The sequence below is a fragment of the Littorina saxatilis genome, linkage group LG17, assembly GCF_037325665.1.
Source record: "Littorina saxatilis isolate snail1 linkage group LG17, US_GU_Lsax_2.0, whole genome shotgun sequence".
NCBI lineage: Eukaryota > Metazoa > Mollusca > Gastropoda > Littorinimorpha > Littorinidae > Littorina > Littorina saxatilis.
Window position 1 is genome coordinate 16639356 of NC_090261.1, and position 12840 is coordinate 16652195.

The 12840-nt window shown below is 42.5% G+C and overlaps 1 protein-coding gene across 4 annotated transcripts in view; it reads left to right on the forward strand.

The window, feature by feature from the left end:
• The window catches only part of LOC138953555 (neuroglobin-like), a 225877-nt gene that overhangs the window by 175272 nt on the left and 37765 nt on the right, over positions 1–12840 (forward strand). The gene's annotated exons all lie outside the window — the stretch shown is intronic.

The window sequence follows — 12840 nt, forward strand, 5'->3', positions numbered from 1 at the left end:
CAGAAACATTAGCGAAAAAAATATGGGAGATCACTTTGTATTCATGTTTTGATACATTTCGGCTTTTAGCTCCGCTTCTTTCCCTATACTCCGCGTAGTAATTATGCATCCTGTCAGAGAGACATGAGCGATAGCATGGACCGATGATTATCAGAATGCTTGCGAGGTGCTGGGTGAGGCAAATAATGATGTCATAATACGGTTTGGCCTGGCAAGCAGCCATGAACTATCCCGTGGTACCAGGCGAAGGCGACAACATTGATGGTAGATAGACGAGCCGGCCAACACATAATCCAAGCGGCATGTATGCCTTTGTCTAACACAGCTGTCTGTCTGTGTCTCTCTCCGTCCCCAATAGTTCACGTGTTCTGTATTACTTTCGAAGACGAAAATCAACCTGTACCCAGAAAATAATATTGCAACCTCTCAGAACTACATGCTTAAAATGATCCGTTGTTTTAACGAAAGACCTGTTCTTACTTTTTGATCGAATACCCGTTTGTTTGTTTTTTTGTTTTGTTTATGCTGCAATATCGTTGCTGTATGTCTCGGGTGCATTTTATTTTCGGCCTTATTTATTTCTTGCACTTCACATTTGGCAAACTTTGATATCACACAAAGTAACACTAACAGTTTGCACCCGTGTGTCGCCTCTCTTGGGGACCGGAGGAAACGTGAGTGCGCCGGAACAAATTGTACATGGCGCCACGCTACTTTGGCGCAAACACGATTTTTCCATCACGTGTTTCGATCTACACCTCGTTTGTCTGGTGTACAGTTACACACTGTGTGTGTCGGGAGACAATTTGATGAGTGTTAATTACACACTGTGTGTGTCGGGAGACAATTTGATGAGTGTTAATTACACACTGTGTGTGTCGGGAGACAATTTGATGAGTGTTAATTACACACTCAGTTTAATGTGTTCTTGTTGTGCTGTTAAAGGTACTTAGTTCTTGAACGTGCTTACATGAAGATTCCAGCTTTCGTGGGGAAAATCAAAACCTATGTTTAGGAAAACGTTGTGTGAAATGTTATGAAAGGCCTGAGAGTTCAAAACATAGAGAAAAGCTCCCGATAGGCGTTCTGAGAGATGAATATCGCGGATTCCGTTAAGAATAGTTTGGTGTTTTTTGTGTCTTCTAAACTGTACACACATTCGGGAAGATCTGGCATAACCATTTTGCTGACTGTTTTTCCTCATCTCGTGTTATATTTCCTTTGCCTTCGATCTTTTCCTTTCTGTGTGTTTGATGTTTCCCTTGACGTCAGACACCAAAAGCAAACTTAAAAGGCAGCGGTTATCCACAGCTGTTTGGGGTCTTTGGTTTGTGAGAGGGTTGAAAGGCCGCCTGACACCACAAACTGCTAATCGATGACAACAATTGGTTTTGTCGCTAATGGGCTGCCATAAAAACCCTTTATTGCCCTTCAGGCCTTGGCTTGTGATTGCACGGGCTTTTATATCTTGCCGCTGTGGTGAGGTAAGGTACCGACCGACTCGCCCCGTCCCAAATCGCCCCGCTTTGTAGTAGCCGACTTCTGGGCTGTCAACTCGCCGCGGCGCGCAGTATCAACTCGCCCCAGTATATTCCAAGCGATAAAGTCGTGTTGAATTTTTGACGTTTCTCGGTCAGAACAAGTACCAAAAAACACACACACAAACTCACACTTTTACCTGAGTTTTAAAGTAAAAAAAATCTTTCATACAACGCCTTCTAATTGATGCATTGCTAAAACGAATAGAGAACAAACGGATTGGAATAGAAATTGGAATTGAGATGGAATAAAGTGATTGCACATCACGATGTTTAACATCGAAAGACTTGGAGATTATGATCAAGGTAAGCTAAATATTTGCTGATAAAAGAATGCAGATGAACAGAAATAAAACAGAAAAATGTCATTGAATACTTTCGTTCATTCTCCTAACTAATTGTAAGACTTCATGTTTAAAATAGCTCTAAACTTGAAGACGCTTTCGAGGGGGCGAGATAGGAAGAGGCGAGATGGAAGGGGGCGAGTCGGGACGTCACCGTTAAGAAGGCAGGCTGCATGTGTGCCAGTGATTCCTCCAAAACACTGTCAGAAGCACGCTCGCGTACACGAGGCATAAAACGAATTGCGGGGGAGTGTACGCGTGTGTGTGTGTGTGTGTGTGTGTGTGTGTGTGTGTGTGTGTGTGTGTGTGTGTGTGTGTCGGGGAGTGTGCATGCAAAGCAAATACGAAGAGCCAAAGTAAATACAAACTTTTAGGTTCGTGTTTTTTTCTTGGAAGATTTTCTTTTTTACTGTTTAAGTTTCAAGGTTTTGTAAAGGTTTATTTTATCAAACGGGACCAACTTCTGAAGTACCTAACATTTCACCGTCAAACATACAGTATCCTGAGCACAGACTCGACATTCATACAGCTCAGCGATGATTTTAAAAAAATATATAAATGAACACCCAATTCCTGCAACGTTTGAGGGAAAAGACTTGCTTGCTTTGATCTGTCATGATTCTCGCAGAGCAAGCAGAGAAGCACGTTCACAATAACTCAGATCAACTGCACACAACTTGATGTCTGCCCTACAGTGTTTGCCTCCCTGTTGGTCTCTTTGCTTACTTGTCCGCGCTGTCGGTTGATATTGTTGGGTTTGTTGCTTTGTAGGACCAGCAGAACATCATGTTTGTTGCTTTGTAGGACCAGCAGAGCATCATGTTTGTTGCTTTGTAGGACCAGCAGAGCATCATGTTTGTTGCTTTGTAGGACCAGCAGAGCATCATGTTTGTTGCTTTGTAGGACCAGCAGAACATCATGTTTGTTGCTTTGTAGGACCAGCAGAACACCATGTTTGTTGCTTTGTAGGACCAGCAGAGCATCATGTTTGTTGCTTTGTAGGACCAGCAGAACATCATGTTTGTTGCTTTGTAGGACCAGCAGAACACCATGTTTGTTGCTTTGTAGGACCAGCAGAACATCATGTTTGTTGCTTTGTAGGACCAGCAGAGCATCATGTTTGTTGCTTTGTAGGACCAGCAGAGCATCATGTTTGTTGCTTTGTAGGACCAGCAGAGCATCATGTTTGTTGCTTTGTAGGACCAGCAGAGCATCATGTTTGTTGCTTTGTAGGACCAGCAGAACATCATGTTTGTTGCTTTGTAGGACCAGCAGAACACCATGTTTGTTGCTTTGTAGGACCAGCAGAACACCATGTTTGTTGCTTTGTAGGACCAGCAGAGCATCATGTTTGTTGCTTTGTAGGACCAGCAGAGCATCATGTTTGTTGCTTTGTAGGACCAGCAGAACACCATGTTTGTTTACGACTTCAGGCGTACAATAATCAATCCGTAGAAGTCCAGATAACTTTGTACGCAGCTCAAGTTTTTTGATCGGTGGACCTGTTTCCCGGTGTTACGGGGACAGTGTTTTTTCAGCAAACACGTGGAGTGTGTAAAGTGTTTTGCTGAAACGCTTTCGGTGGATATGCAATGATTTTGTAAATATTGGGGCTTCCTGTTTAAAAATAGCTAATACATTTTCAGCTTTCTTGGCTAAGAGAGAGAGCTGGCAAAATCGATGTTTGTGAAACAGTCTGTGGTTTCAGATGTAGGAAGTGGACAAAGCATGGAATGCAAACAATTCATAGTATGTTACCTCGGTGTAGTAAGAAGAGTGGCCAGATTGAGAACACACACGCATGCACGCACTCTTTCTCTCTCTCTCTCTCTCTCTCTCTCTCTCTCTCTCTCTCTCTCTCTCTCTCTCTCTCTCTCTCTCTCTCTCTCTCTCTCTCTCTCTCTCTCGTTCATCATCATCATTATCATCATCATCATCATCATCATCATCGTCATCTTTATTATCACGTTTTCCGACCTCCTTTTGTTGGTTAACCTTTTAACTTTTTAATTTTTAATTTTCTAACTTTATAATTGTGTGTCTATGCGTCCCAAGGACAGATTGTAAGAAAAGGCGTAGCCTTAAATCTTAATCCTTGTTAAATAAAGTTCAATTCAATTCAATTCAATTCTCTCTCTCTCTCTCTCTCTCTCTCTCTCTCTCTCTCTCTCTCTCTCTCTCTCTCTCTCTCTCTCTCTCTCTCTCTCTCTCTCTCTCTCTCTCTCTCTCTCTCTGCTCTTTCTCGCTCATCCTCTCTCTTTTCGTATTTTTTTTCTCCCTCTTTAGTATTTTTACATTTAGTCAAGTTTTGACTAAATGTTTTAACGTAGAGGGGGGAATCGAGACGAGGGTCGTGGTGTATGTGTGTGTGTCTGTGTGTGTGTGTGTGTAGAGCGATTCAGAGAAAACTACTGGACCGATCTTCATGAAACTTGACATGAGAGATCCTGAGTATGGTATCTCCAGATTTTTTTTTCATTTTTTTTATAAATGTCTTTGATGACGTCATATCCGGCTTTTCGTGAAAGTTGAGGCGGCACTGTCACGCTCTCATTTTTCAACCAAATTGGTTGCAATTTTGGTCAAGTAATCTTCGACGAAGCCCGGACTTTGGTATTGCATTTCAGCTTGGAGGCTTAAAATTTAATTAATGAGTTTGCTCATTAAAGTTGTCATTAAAATCGATTTTTCGCAAACAGATTTAAAATTGATTGCATCGTATTCTTCATCACATTCTGAATTTAAAAATATATACATATGTCATGTTTACTCTTAAAATGTGATCACAAATAACGAAAATAGATTAATTAGTCTTCCGATTAAAATGTAAGAAATCGATCCAAAAATTATTTCATCTTATTCTTTATCATTTCCTGATTCCAAAAACATGATATGATAGGTTGTATTCAAAACAAGCTCAGAAAGTTAACAAGAATACAGAAAAAAGCGCTTTAAATTCCTGCTTAGCACAATACGCTACCGCGCTAATCTGGCGTGTCAATATCACTACGTTTTCCACGTGGGAGGTGAGCGATTTCCTTCACGCGGGGATTGACGAAGCTGTTCTGTCTTGGTGAAAAAATACAGTGCGTCCAGTTTCATTCCGTGAGTTCGACAGCTTGACTAAATGTAGTAATTTCGCCGTACGCGACTTGTTTCTTGTTTGTTTATCGTGTGCTTTTGCGTCTAAAGGACAGATTGTAAGAAAAGGCCTAGCCTTAAATCTTAATCCTTGTAAAATAAAGTTCAGTTCAGTACTCGCAGTCAGGGCTCTGGAAGGGAGGACGTCAACACGCCTCTCTCTCTCTCTCTCTCTCTCTCTCTCTCTCTCTCTCTCTCTCTCTCTCTCTCTCTCTCTCTCTCTCTCTCTCTCTCTCTCTCTCTCTCTCTCTCTCTCTCTCTTTTGATCTCTTGATCTCTTGATCTCCACCAAACAAGTTAAAAGTTCCTGAATATCTCAAAAGTTGTTCGCGTGTTTCATCCGGTCTAATGCACATTATGTCCTTTTTGCGTTTATTTCGAGGCTCTGTGAATGTCACAAACACCGTGTGGATTTGTCCTTTTTTGCTTACACTTTCGTGGACAGTCTGACGTTGAAATGGACGTCGGTTTTTTGGGGGATTAGTTTGCGTTGAAGAGACTGAGTTTTAACAAAGCCATGTGGGTTTTTTGAATGTATGTAATCCCGAAAGACAGATAGACATTATTTTAAAGATATAGTTTCTTGTTTTCTATTTATCTTATCCTCGCTTTTTATTCTCCTCTCTTTCCCCTTTCTGGGTGTATTTCTTCCTCCTCCCCCTACTCCTCCCTCCATGTTCCCGAATAGCCATATCTAACGAATATCATCATCATCATCATCATCATCATCATCAACGTCGTCGCCATTGTTGCCGTCTTCATCATCGTCGTCGTCAATTTCCCTTTTCTTCTTCTTCTTTTTCTTCTTTTACTTCTGGTTCCGCTGTTGCTACTGCTGTTGTTACTTCTTCGATTCGATTCATTCCTCTTCTATTTCGGTCTCCATTCTCCACGACTTCTTATTCTCCTTTTCTTCTCACCCCTTGTGCTCCTCTCGTTCCTCTTATCCCTTTTTCTTATACACTTATCTCCTCTTCCCTTTTCGCTGCTTTCAGCCGCTGCTATTTGAGCGAGATTATTACTGTATTTGTCTGGCTTTTTCAGCAAGCACCCCGACATGCTGCGCGGTTAATGCAGTTTTCATATTCAGGTCAAACATGGCGGGGTAATTGTCCTGATATGTTTGTCGTTGGCGGTGGACCTCCTATTGGCAGGGCCATTCAACACTTTTGACTTGTCTGCGAGGCATTCAGTAAATCAATCTTGTAGGTCTGTCTGTCCCTTCCTCAATTTTGCCCATTCTCTGATTTTGTCTCTATCGGTCGGGTTCTCTTTCCTGCTTCGTCTTTGGGTGACTCTCTCTTTTTGTATCTCTCCCTATCTTACTCTCTCTGTTTTTCTGTGTCTGTCTCTCTCTCTGTCTCTGTCTCTCTCTCTCTGTATCTCTCTGTATCTCTCTCTCTCTCTCTGTATCTCTCTCTCTCTCTCTCTCTCTCTCTCTCTCTCTCTCTCTCTCTCTCTCTCTCTCTCTCTCTCTCTCTGTTTTTTTTCTCTCTCTCTCTCTACCTTCTCCATCCCGTCCCGCGTCGTTCTCCCCGGGCTACTTAAACACATATAGGTATGTGGCCCACCTGACCTTCTGCGATAATCTTTATTTTCGAATTTGGTCTTCGCAGCTTTGCAGTGTTCATCTCTGTCTATTTAAACAACACGACCGTCTTGTGGTATTTGTCTTTACCAAATTGCAACGGGCAGCTAAAGGACGCGATCTTTGTGAGCACGTGACGCAAGCAAGCTCCGCCATGGCACACATGTCTTCCTGCCACTTGCTTCAGCTAACTCTACCGGTTTGTATAGGTCAAGGTCACCAAAGACCTAGAATACATGGTTGTTGTTGGGTTTTTTTTTTTTTTTTAGAACGGCAATATCTTTTGCAACAACTTCCACAACTATAACAAAAACAACGCCCCTGTTTGATTTTACATAACTGGCATAGCAGGAATAAACGAGATTCCTTTCACCTGTAGCTGACATTTCTTTTTGATTGGATGTGCATTTCATTGCCTTGCCATGCTTATTAGATTACCAGCTCCTGTTCCTTGTCAATTAGTGTCTTGTTCAGTTGTTGTGTATTATGTTGTTGTTGTTGTTGTTGTTGTTGTTGTTGTTGTTGTTAAAATTCAATGTTATTGCGCTGTCAGGGAGGCGACAGTGAAACGTTCAAGCTAATAATGAACACACGACCAAGCAAACAATTAAATAGATACATAATTTAATCAATGAATGATCGAAGGAATACCTTCGTTTGACAAGGAACCCTTGTTTCAACAAAAGGTGCCGCATGTATCGGACAAACTGACGCTAAGTATGTGGTAGATAGCTTCTATCATATATCCTTACAAGTTCGATTGCAGAAAAACGATCAACACTTAAGAAAAAACAGTAAATATCTTATTAAATGTCTCCTGTCATACAGCCTGTGCAATTGATTTGAGAAGAAAGTTGAAAGCTTCACACACACACAATGTTAATGTCAAAAGTACAAAATAATGGCGGGCAGTGCCCGGTGGGCTGGTAGAAAGAACCCGTACTTCACCACGAGTTCTTAACCACAAGTTGTATTTAAAATGCAAGTCTCGTTTCTATGTCCGTGAAAAAAGCAATCATTGACGAAGGCCCGTTGCCAGAGATCGATAATGTCACGGTGTTCTTGGCTCTCACTTTGTCAGCATTAACCATGTCTCGTGTTTTTTCGTCACAGCACAATTTTCTAAAACTGGGAAAAGATCCTGAAATATTAAAGAGATATTCCCTTCCCATGAACAATTTCGAATTACTGGAAGATAACCATGCAACTTATAATTCCTGGCTCTAGCTCAGAATGACAGATTCGCAGAGAGGTTTTCAGGACGAAATCAGAGGCTAAAGATATTTTCATGTAGACCAACACATTCTGTTTGGACAAACAAATCAAAATTGTAGATGCTGGAAAACAGAAAACATTACAGAAAACTTTTAATTTGTCTTGAATTACAACGCGCACGCTATGTATTTGTCATGGTTGATGTTGGAATCTGACTACATTCCAAATCTAGCTGAATAGGATCAGTATTCTAATATCAACTGGCCGAGATCAAAATTCCGATGTCAGCCAAATGAAATAGGAATAAAAGAACACCACAGCCCCTTTAACGAACACAGGCAGGTTTTTGTTCACCCCTGTCCTGAGACCCTGGGGAGCCAGAAAGGAAGGGCGCACGTGTCGTGCCTGCTGATGACGTGTCAACCTTGTCATAGGCCTGTCTCCGCGCCGACACCCACTTCCTGATTTTTGTGGAAGCTAAATTCAATCAGGTCTGGAGCATGGTGATGACGTTTAGAGCTGGAAGAGGGGAAGGGAACGACAGTGGATTGAAGCAGAGACGTGGGTAGGGGGATGTGTGTGTGTGTGTGTGTGTGTGTGTGTGTGTGGATAGGGGGAGGAGTGTTGCGAGTGAAGCAACTAGCGGGTGATAACCGGTAAAACACAAGGACGAGAGTGAATGAAAACAAGACATGATGGAGGTGGGAAGAAAAATATTTTTGGATGGGCTTGTAAGCGATTGGTTCTGTGCAAATTGAGTGAGAATATATTGCCTGCTTGTGATATTCAAGCTGAGAAAGGGCAGGGGAGGGGGTGATGAAAGAAGGACTGGGAGGATACAAGAAGGACGATACAAGAAGAATTGAATGGATGGCAGGCTAGGGGATGAGAAGAAGGCTGGAAAGATACACAAAAAGAAGAATAAAAAGCCATGGAAGAAAACGCTTGCAGAGAGCGAGGGGAAAGGGGAGGGGGGCAGGAGGTTGCAGGGTGGAGATGGTTGCAGGGCAGGAGGTTGCAGGGTAGAGATGGTTGCAGGGTAGAGATGGTTGCAGGGCAGGAGGTTGCAGGGTAGAGATGGTTGCAGGGTAGAGATGGTTGCAGGGAGTGTACAGAGGTTACAAAGGTGCTGCTTTTGCGCCTATGGGTTCAATCTGCTGGAAAACTGACGTCAGTGCAGCAAGTTGCTGTCGTCTTTGTGTCGTTGTGACCTTCTGCTCGGCACTTGTTGTCCTGTCTTCTGATGTCAGCGATGTCTGACAGCTGACTCTTGCCTCTGTCTTGAGCGTTTTCGTAAATCAATTTCTGACACCACCACTTCTTAGTTGGTAACTCTCTTTTACTTGAGATGGTGTGCTTATTCTTTTATTTTGAAGGAGAGAAAAGTGCTCAGTCAAGATTTCATTGTCTCCCACTGGCGATGCTCGGATCGTTTGACGTCATCCCTGCGGAAAGAAATTCCATCAACCTTTTTCACACCCTCCGTTAGTTTTAGCCGATCCGACGTCACGCTTTGCAAATGAAGGATCAGCCAGAGAGAATGTTATGATGCATGCTCTGGAAATTCACTAAAAACTCGAAGAAGGACAAAAAGTCGATGGATTTGAGACGAGTGCGGGCGTGGTGTGATTGCGATGTGATCAGGGGAGGTCGATGAAACATGGCACGTTCAAAAAGACAGCCCCTGCCATCGGGATTTCACTTGCTTTGTTTGATTTAGGGGAATAAAGAAAACAACGAATGCAAAATAAAAGAATTGAGGACAAATACAAGGACAAATAGGAGGAAGGATTGAAATACAGGAAAGAAAGATGAAAAATAAGAATGAGCGGAAGGGAATACAGGAGATAATGAAGGAAGGACGGACTTAAAATCAACCCGGAAGACACATAGGAAACACAAACGGAAGATAACAAGAAACATTTGGCGGAGAAAGAAAATATAATGCTTTCCGGATTGTTTTTGTCTCAAATATCCATGTTATTGTTGTGAACATGAATGCAATTGTCAATTACACACTTTGAAAGGGACAATAATCATTAGCAACGATTTGAGATTTATTCTATGTCCCACTGCTCACTGGTTTTTTGTCTTCGTCGTTCTCTTGTGTGTCGTGCTTCTCTTTAGCGACTTCTAGGAAATACTTTCTTATTTTGTTATTGTTCCAAAGTTGCATTCTGTTCTTCCCCTGGTTTATCATGCTTTCTGTCTGTGACATTGAAAGCGTGCACACTGCTATTTTAAAAAAGAAAATAATTATTGTACGTTTATTACTGTTAGGGAAGGGAATAATCAGGAAGTCATTTCAGGGGCTTGTTCGTGGACAAAATCAATCACCATTGATGCGCCGATCGATTGTGGTTTGTGTGTGTTTGTGTGTGCGTGCGTGCGTGCGCGCGTGCGTGCGCGCGTGCGTGTGTGTGTGTGTGTGTGTGTGTGTGTGTGTGTGTGTGTGTGTGTGTTTATTGACATTTTGACAACTGCATATAAAACATCCACCTACGCATCCGCACACACGTGTACACACACACACACACACACACACACACACACACACACACACACACACACACACACACACACACACACACACACACACACACACAGACGAACCATACATCTGAGACGCTTTGATGTTTTAATGTGTTACGGTTAATTACAGCCATATTGACATGTAGGGGTATTGTGGAGACCGTTACTAACGAACGAAAAGGTCTGAGGGAGAGAGAGACAAGCAACGCAAAAAGCGCTGCTTTGAATATAATATGGGGAGTTGGTGGGAGGGGGGGGGGGGGTTCTTCTAAAAAAGCTTACTTGTTTTCGCCGAAGAAATCCTTTCACTGTCACGCAGTTTCGAGTGATCTCATGGCTTGAGATTTTGCAGTGCCTGCATTATTTCATCTTGTCGCGCCCTTCTTCGATCGCAAACCCCTAATTCTTAAACGAGCTAAAGCCTTCATTTGAAATTTATTGTGATTTATGAGCTTGGAGACAACAAAATTTAGCGAGGAAAAGAGAGAGCCTTAGCCCATGCCGGCTGATTTACTGTAAGTTTCCTTGTTCTCTTCTGGCCGTCTCCGGGTTAATACATTTGGCCCACAGTTTCAAGATTTTGCTCTCCTGCAGTTGGAGATTCAGAGAACACCCCCCGCCCGCCCTCTCTCTCTCTCTCTCTCTCTCTCTCTCTCTCTCTACATTCTGGTTTATGCGCGCGCCTGGTGTGTGTTTGTGCGCATAATATAGTTTTGTACTTTCTGATGACGACAAGAAATTGTTTGAGGATGCCATGACTCCTGCATTGGTTGGCACACATGTTATTTGCAATTGTGCTTTATATGACGACTCATACCGGGATAGCCGTCAAGAAGAGATCGAAACCAAGGAAATGTCCCACTTTGTTCTCAACCGCAAATAGTTTTGATTTCGCCGATTCCTGTTTGTGTCATTACTTAAATATCGCGATGTCAGATTTACACCCTGTTACTGAGTCAGTTTTTTTTCACCGATTGAAAATATGCTTTTCCTTATTTCCTGAAACATGCAGGTTGCCGTGAAGTAATGGACATCAACTTGCACAGAGGAAATTGAAAAGTGTTGTCAAACGTAAAACGTTTAATCATTTGTCGATATCGGTTCTTTGAAATCTGTGCTCAATACGACCACAAAAGAAAAGGAGACACTGTTTGATAAGAAAAAAAAGTTTGTCGGAAAAAATACACGTTGTTCCTCGAGAGTGAAATGAGTGAACAAGTGCAGATTTTATTAATGTGGCAACGTTCCTTTTATATCGCTTTTGACATGTAGTCAGACAGGCAAACAAATTGGGCAGATATGGCGTACCTCGTAAACTGGCCGAGTTTTAGCCATTGATTTCCTCCTCCGACATTGACGTACCCTTTTCCAAGATGCCCTCTTGTCTTCTCTGTCCCGGTGCCCCTCCTTTCTTTTCTGTCTTTCTTTCTTTTTCTAATCTTCGTTCTGATAACGGCGAAGGGGGGGGGGGGTGAGGGGGGGGGGGGGGGCTCTGAGGGGAGCTTCATTTTTTGTGCGGTTGAATTAGACTGGCTGTCAGACAGGAAAGTGATAAACTCTGGCTCTAAGAAAAGGGGCGGGCTGGACTGTCCGAGAGAAATGACGCCCGGCCAGAAACCGGAAGCAGGGCTGAAAGGCGCTATGGGCGGGTCATTCCCAGGGACAGCAAAAGCTCTTTGACACACTCCGACATTCATTTGATTTATTGGATAGATGTAATTCTGAAATTAATCAAGGCCCGATCACAAGAACTACAGCAACAAGCACAGAAATACATATCCATAAATGAAGGAATAAGTAAAGATATGAAAATAAAAACAGTATCTCAGGACGGGATCATGGACGTGGTCAACCTTTTTAATTGAACAACCTGGTGTGAGAGTGTGTGTGTCTGTAAGAAAGAGAGTGTGTGAGCGAGAGAGCGTCAGACAGAAGGAGACAGAGAGAAAGAGAGAGAGGGGGGACGAGAGAGAGAGGGGGGGGGGGAGCGCGAGAGAGAGAGAGAGCGAAAAAGAAAGAGAGAACGTAGCACTATGTACGTTCTTCATTCTTGACTGTTTTGTTTTTAACCTCATGATTTTCGCTGCTGTTCAGAACCTTTACTTGGTAGTCAAAGGTTTGTGTTGGCTTTAACGAATTTTACTCATTTTCTGTGCTCATGCTTAATTGTGCGCATTGTTGAACAAAAAGCCATAACTCTAAAGATTGACCAGTTGAAAAACATACCCGTGTGGAGTGCAGAGAAATAGATTTTAAAGTCGTTCAGTATCTCTGGATTGTCGTTGACATGATGATAAAATCAAAACCACTGCAAATCCCTGTCTCTGTGGCAACCACTGGAACATTTTCAAATGCAAGAAAATAGTTGTGTTGCGAACACAATCTATTTTCTTTGCCTGTTTTGAGCACAATAAAAACATGTGCCTTGGTGTTTTTGAAGTGCAAATTCGTGCTTACCGTAGAATAAATAACCACCTTTCTC